The sequence below is a fragment of the Lissotriton vulgaris genome, chromosome 4_1, assembly GCF_964263255.1.
Source record: "Lissotriton vulgaris chromosome 4_1, aLisVul1.2, whole genome shotgun sequence".
In the NCBI taxonomy this organism is placed as follows: domain Eukaryota; kingdom Metazoa; phylum Chordata; class Amphibia; order Caudata; family Salamandridae; genus Lissotriton; species Lissotriton vulgaris.
Genome location: NC_141691.1, coordinates 438,671,826 through 438,684,943, shown reverse-complemented (window position 1 = coordinate 438,684,943; position 13,118 = coordinate 438,671,826). Strand labels below are relative to the sequence as shown.

Below are 13,118 nucleotides of genomic sequence, written 5' to 3'. Positions count from 1 at the left end.
CCCCGTGGACAGCTCCATGGATTAGAAATAGACCTCCATGAGGTGGTGATAGCCATCAAAGAGAGCCTTGGAAACAAGGCTCCAGGTCCTGATGGCCTACCCTTAGATGTAATTAAGCACAGCCCAGACCTATGGGCACCAATCCTCCTCAATGCTTTAAACAGCCTCCCCACAGTTCCCATGCCCACTACTTGGGCTACTAGCATCATAGTTCCAATTTTTAAAAAAGGTGTGAGATCGGACCCAGTGAATTACCGTCCGATTTCTCTTCTGGACTATACCTAAAAATCTTGGGACGAATAATCTATAATAGGGTGGTAGAGTGGACTGAAGATACGGGCCTATTGGACCCGTGCCACATGGGATTCAGAAGCAGGGTGGGGACGGTCGAGCAATGCTTGAATCTGAAATTGATTATTGACAAGTATAGCATTGCCCGATCGTCCCCTATTTATCTTGCGTTCATGGATCTCTCATCCGCTTTTGACCTAGTGAACAGATCCAAACTTTGGGCAATTCTTTTGAATTACAGACTAGACGAGGCTCTTGTCAACTTCCTGGCATACCTCCACATTGACCACAAAGCACAAGTTAGGATTGGGGCGGGCGGAGAAGTATCTGGACCTATTAACATCGGCTGAGGGGTAAGACAGGGGTGCGTTTTAGCACCCCTGCTGTTCATTATCTATATTAATGGCCTGGCCAAAGTTTTAAAACAAGTGACTAGTGATGTACCAACTATCCAGGGGCTCCCATTGCCAGTTTTATTATACACTGACGATGCGGTCCTGATGGGACAAACACCTAATGCCCTTCCCCTACTCGTTAAAGGTTTCGTCCAACACATGGAGGGCTTAGACCTGCGCGTCAATTTTAAAAAATATTTTATTATGCTGTGTGGCCCTGGGAAACGCAAACTCAATACTATACACATAGGGACAGACAAATTAGAATCTGTATCCTCATTCCCGTATCTTGGTTTGGTTTTCGCTGCGAACGGCTCATGGAGTGGGCATACGGCCCATGCCATGGGCAAGTTCTCGAAAGCCAATAATTCTATTTTGAGTTTGTCCTGACCAAAGAAAATAGGTGCCACCAGAGCTATTTTAAAATGTTTTAAGTTACAGTGCCTACCAGTAGCCACATATGGGGCTGAGGTTTGGTGATTGGGAAAAAGCCCCAGTATCCAGCGAGAAGAAGGTCGATTCTGTAGGAAAATACTGGGTGCCCCAATTTCCTCCTCTGAATTGATCTGCCATGAGGAACTTAACCTCCCCTACGTATGCGATTTATTAGATATAGACCGGCTCTCTTCTGGATTAGGATCTGCAGGAATAATTCAGCCATCTTAACTCAAAATATCATAAAAGACTGTCTTAAATGTGATCACGGCATGTCAATCCCCTGGCTCACGGGAGTTTTAAAAAACACTGAGTAACGTGAACAGGGAAGATCCTTTCTCCGATCCCAGTAAGATTGAACTTAAAGATAAAACTGAGGTCAAACAAGCACTGTATGCACTTTATAGCTCAGAACGAATGGAAAGGGAAATTCTCAAATCAACTGTTGTGACCTACCAGAGAAATTATTTAAGTAGGAGAAATCTTGCACAATACCTCACCCTACCTATGACCAACTGGGAGAGATCATTGCTGTTCCGGCTAAGGGCGGGCTCAATAAAATTTTTGTTGGGCTTCCCCCTGGGATATCAGCATACAACAGATTATAATCCATGCCCGTGTGATGGTATTAGTAAACAGAATGATTTTTCTGTAAATTTTATTTAAAATATATTAACTGGTTTTTAACTCTGTATTTTAGGAAATATAGAACCCTTTCGTTGGGGGAGTCCTATTCAATGTTACTTTCCCTGGATACAGATGAATTAATTTACCGCACTAGCACTTTTTTGAGACTCATAACACGTGTACGTAAAATGATGGAAAACCCCTGAAAACAGTCTTATGAGAAATGTATTAGATTTTAACGATTCATGAATTTTATAAACTTGTTTTTGTTGTGTAAATGTATGTTTTTATTGTGGTACTTTTATACATTTTATGAAATTCTAATAAAGGTCTTTTGAACTTGAACTTGAGTCAAAAGGAAAATAGAAAATTACTTTTACAATGGAAACTATGACCTAACAATACCTACACACTGTGGCCACATGTGTGATAAATATATATACTCAGGGACAGACCGGTCACTCTAGTCAACTTTACAGGCTTTGCATTACCATCCTGTAATTCAGGCGACTCAGAACGCAATTAGTGTGCTTTAAGCATTTTAATAACTTCCTCCTGGCAAGAACATGAGAAAAGATTCTGAATAAATTAAAGGCAAATAAAGGCGTTTTTACTCCTCAATCCCTCCTTTAACAGTTCTTTTTCTGTTTGATTTAACAATTTGAAGTTCTGATGGACACTGGTGTTATAATGTACTGCATCTTTAGCCTCGATGGAGGTAAATATTACATGTGTGTGGATCAAGTTCATTATTCAAGATATTTTCAGTATCTTGTTTGAGCTTTGAAGACAAAAAAGCTCATCAATGGAGTACAAGTGATCTTATAGAAAAATGAATTCCTAGAATGCAAATACTGAAACACCATTTAATCTAAACAGTGAAATCTCTCATCACTAAGATAGATCGTGTTTACCATATGGTAGTAAACCATTCATATAAAGTTCTTTTTGTTCTAAATTAAATTTGATATCTATTTTAAGATGTAAATGACGTTAACTTGAATATAGGTACTTTTGATTCATTTTTCTAAAACAATTGAATACATCATTATTCATAAAATAATGTACCTTTCCATATCCTAGCTCTTTTCAAATTCTTTAAAATTGTCGTTATGAAGGAGGGAGGGTTATTTTCCTAAACCTACTTCATTTTGTTACTCATTTCTTCATGCTCCTATGGTTTCTTAGGTCTAACTCCTAGTACCCATCCTTAACTTCCTTTTTAAAACGTATTGGTTCTAGTCATGTTCCCCCTGTTCTACCTTTTTTCTTTTTTTATACCTATATTCCTCTTCTTAACCCTTACCTTCCATGTCTTTTTCTACCTTTTTTGTTTTGCTTTAAAATGTAAAACTATCTTCCCTGACTGGAATTTCCTATGAAGTTTGCAAATATTATTTCAGTAAAATATGTTATTTTTTTCTCCATCTGACTCTGCAAGATTTGTGGATATGGCCAATGTAAGTGGTAACAGTGTCCTTGCCCCCAACGTACCAAAAGAGAACATAAGTGAAGTAGTGTGGCTCACTGGTTAGAGGCGGCAGACCCGAGAGCAGAGGACGGCCCGGGACCAGGGTTCGATTCCCGGCGCGGCAGGTTTCTGGACCAGGGTCAGCGGACTCGATAATTCTCTCGCCTCGGTGCCCACTCTGATCAGCGATCACACTCGGCAACTCTGGGCATTAGCTTGCCTCATCTTCACTAACGGCCCCACCAGACCGCCGGGGATGCCTGGTCTCACCCTGGAGATACCCATTAAGGGACCATCTCTCAGGGAAGCCAGGAAGGGTTTCGCAGCGGTCGAAGCGCGGAGATACTCCCCCGGGAGTGATTCTAGCGCTATATAAACACGCAAATTAATTAAAGTCTTCACCGGATATAAGGTCAAAACTAAAGGAAATATCAGCAGTGTGTGAAATATTCCGTGTTTTGGACAACAGAGGATAGCGGGTGAGTCAGGGGCAATGATCTGACCCTGCAGAGCTGTCAGGAGGGGCAGTGGCACCACAACACACCACACAAGTCAGGCAGCAGAGGTAATGGCAGCACAATGAACCCTGGAGGGAAGAAGGGAGGGGTAGCTCAATAGACCTTGGAGTATAATAGGAAGGGAATAGGCACTTGGATTCAGATGATGAAAAACATGGTGAAGGGGCAGGGATCAGGGAAGCAAACCAACCATGCTGAGTAGGAAGAAAGGGGCAGTGGCAGCACAATAGATCTTGCAGTATAGGCAGGACGGACAGTGGCAGCAAAATGGACCACGGAGAGAGTAGAAGAAATGGGATGGAATCACGCCCATAGATAACATAGGGCATGGGATAGCAGGGCTGGGGGTAACAAGAAAAACACTTATGTTAATTATCCACCATGTTAAATCACATCAGTGATGATAAATGCACTAATGCCCAGAATATGTATTTTTATTTTTATTTCACTGAAGGGTTACCAAAAGGGCAGAAGCGGCAAACAGGCCCCTTGGCCAATCAGTAAGCCTAATTTGTTTTATATAGTATCTACCATCGGGATCCTCACAGGCCTCCTGCGGGACTAACTGTACATAAACTCCACACCTTTTCTTAGTGTTAACCCCTTCATTCCCAAACCAAGCCTCTGTTTAAATATTAATATCCCAAAAATGGCTAAATTAATTTACACCAAATTAAAAAAGGTATGATTTATGATAAAGTTCAAACTTTTTGCAAAGTTTTGTGTAATTCCATTCAGTCCTTTTTATAAATTATAGAGGAAAGTGTTGTATGAGAGCAAACATGGGAAATCCCACGTTGGGACCCAACCCATTTTTTTAGCTTTTGCTTGATAAACTAGAGCCAATCTTTCCATGACGAAGTATAAGTGAATGTGCTTTCCTTTAGCAACATTTTGTGCAGAATAATAAAACAGCAACAAAGTTGTTAGCAAAATAAAAAACAAAATTCCTTTTGAAAATTCGATCTGACTATAACTATAATTACACAGTGGTGAATCCCTCACATATTGCGTCACTCATGACATGTTAAATAACCTCATTGATGACATCACTAATGACACCTAAAAAGACACATAGATGACATTGATCACACCACTGATGACATAATCTATAGGGCATGACAGTTTGCTATAAGCTTTTTCACTCTGAAAAGGAGTATTTTTTCATATCTTCTTCCTCAACCATATGAGAATAAAGTTTGAAACTCTGTGTAAAACCTATGCTTCCAACAGCAGCAGCTGCCTGTCAGTTTACTTGCCGGTGTTCTACTGCAGCTTTCCACAGTGTAATAATGAAAGCTAATATTCTGTATTTCCAAGGAAAGTGTACACTCCTATAGTCATCTTGATGGAATCCAAATTGTAAAACCTAAAACATGTCCTTTAGATATGAGCACCGTGAGGGATTGTTGCCATATACATTCTTGCTATTTCTGTAGAAAGCTAAAATGAGGACATATTTTTAATGAGTTCTCATCAATTTCAGGAAAATATTTGGACATATAGAGTGAAATACGCAGTCCCAACACGAGCAGTAATCCGTCATTTAATTCAGTAGTATTCATCTGCAATGTCCCACAATGTTCTAATGAATGATTAGAGCACTAACTTAGGTGCCCGGTTCACAACGGCAATCTGAGCCAAAAGTCCAACTTTACGACTTTTGGTAATCATAGAGGTCATCTACGGGTCGCATCTTTACATCTGCAGTCAGGCAGGAATCTCATAAAGAAATGGAAAAGAAAAAGAGAAGAAGCATTAAAACAGTTACATTAATGGGAGAATATACAAAAAACTCAAAGACAAGGAAAAGCAACAAAAGACAGCCACAAAAAATATGCCCCAAATAGTGGGCAAAGACGGTATTTCAAAGGAGTGTGAACAAATGCACACAAAGGATGTCATGCCTATCAACCTAATTGTTGATAGTAACACACCGTTAAAAAAGTGAAGCCTTGGTAGACTAGGACACAAATTCATAAGTAAAAAATGGGGAGTGGGGGACACACTAAAGCAAATACTTCACGTTGAGATTAGTGTCCCATGCAAGCACAGACAAAGTCCCCTTCCCACCTTAAGTGATCTAAACGTAAATAAAAATGGATATAGAGTCGAAACCGTAGTGGTTTCTTACCGAGAGATAACAACCACTCCAGAACGTCATAGGGGCATATTACCAAGCAATAGCGATAATTATCGCTATTGTTTGGTTAAAGACAAAAATTTACCGCTGAGCTGCGGCGATTTTTATCGCAGATAAGCCTTGGTATTACCAAGGTTTATCGCAAATGCGATAAAAATTGGCTGGAATGCATGAATATCGCTGAAAAGTCAGCGATATTCATGCATTACCGAGCTAATGCTCTTAGCCATGTTATCCACCTCCCATTGGATAAAATGGCTAAGAACTGCTCAGGGCAGGTGTTAGCTTTTGGAGATATAGCGCGATTATCTCCATAAGTTGGTAATAGGAGACTGTTTCCAGTTGCTAACATCTTGGCACTCCCACTTTGCATGTCATTAGTGATAAATATCACTGACATGCAAAGCGGGGCCCAAGATGGTCGCTGTCTCCTACTAGCTGTCGCTAACTGGTGTTAGCGACAGCTAGGTAATAGGGAGATAATTGTATGGAGATAAACCCCCTTGATAATATGCCCCCAGATTCTTATTACGTAAAAAGAAACGTGCGCTAATCTAACAAATCCAAAGTCAAAAGTCATCATTCATTTTACTCGGCTGCTCATGTCGGAAATGAAGTACACCCTAAAGGAAACATGGATTGCGGCCATATTCGCAAATGTACATACCTTACACTAGTCGATTCTTAAACCAAAGTTATTAGCCCAGTAGTCATGCAAGTTATTTCTCCAATATTCTGAATGCTTAACTTGTGTTTTACCCATGCGAATGCTCTCATGATCCTGTGATATTCACATATGCAACTAACTTATACATGGGAATAGAAGTGCAAACCATTAGCCAGGCATTTCTAGGTTGAATACTGAACTGGGATCAAGCAATATTGGTTGGCTCCACTGGTCATGATGACGCAAAAGATGCCCGTTCTAGCAAAGGAAACCTTAAGTAAACATGAAACACTTAGACAAGTACCAAGAAACTTATTGGCATATTATCAAGGAACAGCGTTAAAATTATCACTGGTTTAGCGGCAGGAAACTGCTGCTAAAGCGGCGATAATGGGCTTGATAATATGCTGTTGAGAATTCCAATAGAAACCCATGTTCTGGTGTTAACATGGGCTTCTATTGGAATTCTGTACGGCATATTATCTATCCCATTTTCGCAGTTTTAGCGGCAGTTTCCTGCCGCTAAAGCGGCGATAATTTTAACGCCGTTCTTTGATAGTATGCCCCTAAATTGTTAAATTCCGTACACTTACAACGAGCCATAATACAATAAGACATAGTACAATCAGTAGTTCTGTAGACTGAGTTCTCTTTGAAACATCAACATGATGAAAAAGGAGGAGATTACCTCCTGGTAGATAAACACAAATATCCTTTAGGACCAGCATGTGCCAAATTAGATTATGTATGATCGGTTACAAGGTTTGTATTTGAAAACACTCATTTTTGATGTATGTGGGTGGCAATAGTATGAAGAGAGAAGTGATTAAAGGATGTGCTGTTCTTTACGCCCCCTGTGCATAAAAACTCCCCATCCAATATGTCCAACTCACTGGTGCAGCCCCACTCATCCAGTCATATCAGACATCAGGGGCCCATTCTCCCGGGGCCTTTTTTTGTGCCAATATTTTATTCAGAAATCACAGACGGGAAATAACCAGAATGTAAGTCAAAAAATATTAGAACATGAGAAAAAGCGTCAAGTCCAGCCTCCCTTTCCTGCGGAGGCTCTTGTGATGGACCCTAATGCTCAGTAACCAGTCCCTGATCATAGAGTGCAGGTGGCGATCAGAGACCAGAGGATTCTGGGTACCCAGTGCCATTAGGGCAGCTGGGTGTGGCTGGCGCTATTTCTTGCCACCGGCCTTGATTGCGGATTTGGTGACTTTGCCAGCACTGGCAGCCTTCTTCTCAATTGCCTTGATAACTCCGACACCTACCGTCTGCCTCATGTTGTGGACAGCAAAACAACCAAGAGGAGGGTAGTTGGAGAAGCTCTCCACACACATGGGTTTGAGTGGAATCATGTCCACAATGTCTGCATCTCCTTAGGTGCATCTTCAAGCTTCTTGCCAGATCGTCTGTAGATTATTTCCTTCAGCTCAGCGAATTTGCAGGCAATGTGGGAGGTGTGGCAATCCAACACATGGGTGTATCCCTGGCTGACCTGGCTGGCCTGGCCAGAGTGATTCAGAATAATGACCTGGGCTGTGAAGCTTCCAGCCTCTATTGGGCGATCGTTTTTGCTGTCACCGGCTACATTCCCGCTTCGGATATCTTTCACAGACATGTTCTTCACGTTGAAGCCAACATTGTCACCCGGGAGAGCCTCCACTAGCGCCTCGTAGTGCATCTCCACATACTTTACTTCAGTGGTTACATTACTGGGGGCAAAGGTTGCCACCATGCAAGCCTTAATGATACTAGCTTCACATGGCCCGCTGGGACTGTGCCAATACCTCCTATCTTGTAGACTTCGTGCAGGGAAGGACAAAGGGGCTTGTCGGTGGGATGGGTAGGCGGGAGGATGGAGTCTAGGGCTTCGAGCAGGGTGACCCCACTGGCGGATCCCTCCTTGGGGTCCACCTTTCAGCCCATAAACCAGGCTTGTTGGTGCTGGGCTCCAGCATGTTGTCCCCGTGCCAGCCAGAGATTATCACAAATGCCACTGTGGCTGGCTTGTAACCGACTTTCTTGATGTAGGTGCTGACTTCCTTGGTGATTTCTTCGAAACGCTTCAGGCTGTAGGGGGTTCGGTGGAGTCCATCTTGTTCATACCAATGATCAGCTGCTTCACCACCAGGGTGAAGGCCAGCAGGGCGTGCTCGCGGGTCTGTCCGTTGTTGGAAATACCAGCTTCAAACTCAACCACGCCGCCAGCGACAATCAGCACCCCACAGTCAGCCTGCGAGGTGCCGGTGATCATGTTCTTGATGAAATCCCTGTGCCCGGGGGCATCGATGATGGTGATGTAATACTTGGCAGTCTCGAACTTCCAGAGGGAAATGTCGATGGTGATACCACGTTCCCTCTCGGCCTTCTGCTTGTCCAACACCCAGGCGTACTTGAAAGACCCTTTGCCCATCTCGGCTGCCTCTTTCTTGAATTTCTCGATGGTTCTCTTGTCGAGGCCCCCACACTTGTAGATGAGGTGGCCGGTGTTGGTGGACTTGCCAGAGTCCACCTGGCCGGTAACCACGATGTTAATGTGGATCTTTTCCTTTCCCATTGCGGCAGAGTACTATGCTAGTGTCTCCCGGATCAGGCTGCGCTGGGCTATGGGGACCGTATCCACCAGGGTATTCTTTTAATTAAGAGGAAGCGGGCACACAACACCTCCTCCCTGAACCAATAGTGTCCCCGATGAAATCATAGAATTTTCTTCTCTATCACTATAAGTGGTGACTTTCTGTGGTTTTTTAGATAAAAATCTTGTGACCAAACTTTCACCTAACTATACTGTTACTTTAGCCTTTGTTTATTCCCACCATGAGGGTGGTTGCAGGGCATGTCCTGTGGCCTGAGCCTTTAGCCACACCGCAGTGGGCAGCCAACCCCACAACTTCCACAAACCTTTCCACAAAAGCACTACTCTTTGCCTAGTTGGTGCATGGGATGTTTAAGGGTGATCCATCAGGTGGGGCGTGAAAAAAAGGTGTTTCCAAAACGCAAAATCCTCATGCACTTTGAATAGACTTTTTTTAAACAGAGGTACCGCAAAAACTGCAGAACAGTATTGTTAGGTCTCTGTCAAGAAATTGTGCTTTTTGTGATTTGCTGTTAATCCAGTCAGAAGTTTTAGAGAAATTAAGGATCAAAAATATGAATATTGCTGGATGGTGGAGTTAGAGCAGTGCTTAATTTATGCCGGTGCTTTCCGGTGCTCAGCAATGGCACTTATTTGACAGGGCCGGAGCTATAACATTTTCCTCCCTTTGCAGTGGACCTGGTAATTTAAAAAAATATATATATACCTGTCCTACAGGTGGCTCCTGATCTGTTTTCACAAATTGGCCCACCGAGGTCCAGGCACGATCATCACGATGCATCATCACGTTAGTGATGTTAGCAGGGCATCCTGTCATGAAGACCTGAACTACGGCATGGCATGCTGGGAAAACGCAGGCGCAAAGATGACGTTTTCAGTAAGGCCTGTGTGGTAAATGAAGAGCAAGCTGAAAGTATGTATGCAAATTTTGCCTGGCAAGATCTGAAAATGTCTGGCTGTAATTCACCTTTGTTGGTGTGCTCGTTGCCCACTACTGACTCCTGTGCTACCACTTTGTATTTGGAGCGCTATACAGGCTGTACAGTACTGCACTTAACTGCCAGCACCTGAATTGCTAGCGCTACGTTACTGCTGAGCGAGTTTGGCAAGCACAACATTACAGGTGTCAGCTGAGCAAAATGCACAAGGAACCGGCACTGCATCTAATAATGAGTAGTGGACACCGGTCTGGTCTGCACATATTAATGAATCAACGACTCCTGGAGCATGTAACCAGAGAAAACCATTGGTGGCGCTGGTCCCTTTCTGCTTGTTGCCACGTGCGTGCATAAGACACAGGGCAAAACTGTCTTTATAGATTTCTTTCGTATCAGCATGCTCAGAGAAATTTCTTTTAATAATGCTGTTGGATTCACTGATGACAGATTGTTCAGTCAGTGTGTCCGATATTTCTAGTTAGTGTTACTTATTTATGTATGTGTCATTTGATGTAGACAAATTGTTTTATTAAAAAGTATTTTAGTTTTTGATGGCAAGGGCTGTGTCAGGCTAGAATCATATATGCCTGTGTCCTCTGAAAGTGAGTCTAGGGGTGTCATTAGGAACGCGGGAGGGACTTTGTCCACCCGCCATCCTATAGGGAAATGGGACAGCCCGCCATAAGGGCGGGGGTCCCGTGGGGGCAATTAGGATGTGCCCGCTACAGTGGCGGGTGCATCCTGTATTCCTGTCATTGTGGCGGGCAGTGCACTCAGCACCGCCGCCACAATGCCTGGAAGGCATGTCAGGCACTTCCATGTACAACATGGCAGGCATGGTACAGTGCCTGCCATATTGTGCATGAAACTGCAGAGGGGTACCATAGGTACCCCCATGTGCAACCCCCATCCCCAGAGTCCCTGGTGGCCCGCAATGGGTCCCCACAGTCTATTCCCGCATGCCTGCGGCCACGGAAAGGCATGTTACCGCACCCATGATAAAATGGCTGGCGCCGTCTAACAGACACTGCTACCATATTAAACCCTTTTCTGCCCGGTCAAGGAGTTGACCAGGCGGAAAACCGGCGGACGGTCTTTCCATTTGCCGCGGTCTCCCTGGCCATAGTAATATGGCGGGGAGAAATGGGGGGGGGGGTCGGATCACGGGGGATCGCCACCGCCATGTGGGCGGTGGCTATCCGTCCATGATCCTAATGGGCCCCTAAGTCTTCATCTGGGTCTGTATATACGAGTGAGATAGTAATTGAATTCAAGATTGAACTGTAATATTTAATTTGTTGATTAAATTGAGGTTGCAAAAAAGTTGCCCATGTCTATGTGGGTGCTTGTGCTGGGTTAGATTGTCTTCAAACTTTCTTCCCTTCCGTTAACGGATTAATTACTCTAATTACTTAAACTGGTATCTATTAATTCCTGCATAGGGCCATTTTCTGTGCTCTCTTCTTCATGCTTTATTATGTGAAGTGCAAGCGTCCCATATAGAGTGCTTACTTTTAAAATGGAGATAAAGTTATCTGAATGTGAAAACCTTTATAAAATGATTCCGGAAATGAGATGATTGCCCTCCTCATGTTAGATAATTTTGCGCACTGGATCCGAATTTGTTATATGATATGCCATAGTCTGTATAGCATATTTAGGTCAGTATTATCATCAAAATGACTTTTCTGCTCAGACTCCAGAGTCTCCTTATATGGCCCTTTTGTGCTGCTGCTGCTAATCTATAGAATGATCAATAGTGTTGCACCTCCAGGGTAAGAGCTGATGTTTGCATGAATTACTATACAGAATAAATCTCTACTGGCACAAAATATTTTAAATAGAGGTCATCAGCTCATCAATTCACGATTTCAAACATGGCACCCCTTAATCACTTTTTTATGTCAAATATCATCCCCCATGAATTAAGGATATAGCACTAACCCTTGAAGTCAGAAAGATATGCTCATCTCATCATTACAACTGAATTGCACAGGGCAAAAAAGGGGAATTATCCTGGGGATGAATCCCAGCTTTCCTGCTAAACCAAATTTTGTGATCTTAGGCAAATATAGAGACCATTGTCGGTGCTTGGCCCTTTCTGCATAATATTGTGTGTGTGTGTGTGTGTGTGTGTGTGTAGTTATGATGGAGTGAGCTGCTGAAAGTCTGAGGAGATTGCACGGGAAGCAAAGGCAAGGGAGAGACATAGGGAAGCAGGTTCAAATCCCTGGACTCAGCAGCACCCTTTGAATTCTGGCAAATCTGGATGTGCCTGGAAAAAAAGTGTAACATAGTCTATGTGTGCCTTGTGCTCGCTCCTTTGTCTGTCCACGTCAGGGTTTGTACTATGTAAAACAGCAACAACAAAAAATGTGGATTCTGCTCCTCACCCCAGCACTAATCTTATGCCCCATGGATGAAGGACAAAATGTTAAACTTTGATGCCAGAAATAATTATACATCTAAATATGATTATAATTGGAGAATGGCAGAGTGTGAAAGTGGAGAATCTGGGGTCACTCCTGGCTTTCATGCTTGATCAAATAGTGTGATCACTGGCAAATACTTTATTTAACTGAGCGAATAGCCTTTTTGTTCATTTTCACTTTTAGAGCACCTTCAAAAAACATGAGTTCAGGATGTGCATTGGAGAAAAATCTGCCTTGCCTTTGACTTATTAGCCTTTTTAGCCTAAGTTGCTCAATCCGTAATTATCTAGGCCACATGATGGGGTACATATACTGATAATGCAAATAGTGCAAGTGGGTGGGGCCAATGGAGGATGGGGTGGACCAAGGAAAGTGGGTGGTGGCCACATACCAAAACATTTCAGCACCTGCACTCCTTATTTTACAAATGGAGCACTGAGTTAGAGGGACTCTCGCAAGACTCTCAAACCCAATAAAAAAATCGAGTGTTCTGAATGGCTAGCATCTTTTTTTTTCTTGGACCATCTCGCTCCTGCAGGAGCAACACTCCCACTGGAGCGAGTGTTCTGATTGGATGCCTGGAACATGTTAGA

The 13,118-nt window shown here is 43.1% G+C and overlaps 1 pseudogene; it reads right to left on the bottom strand.

Annotated features, from left to right (window-relative positions):
- Window positions 1–7,587: 7,587 nt before the first annotated feature.
- Window positions 7,588–9,140, bottom strand: LOC147718838 (elongation factor 1-alpha, oocyte form pseudogene; annotated as a pseudogene).
- Window positions 9,141–13,118: the final 3,978 nt, after the last annotated feature.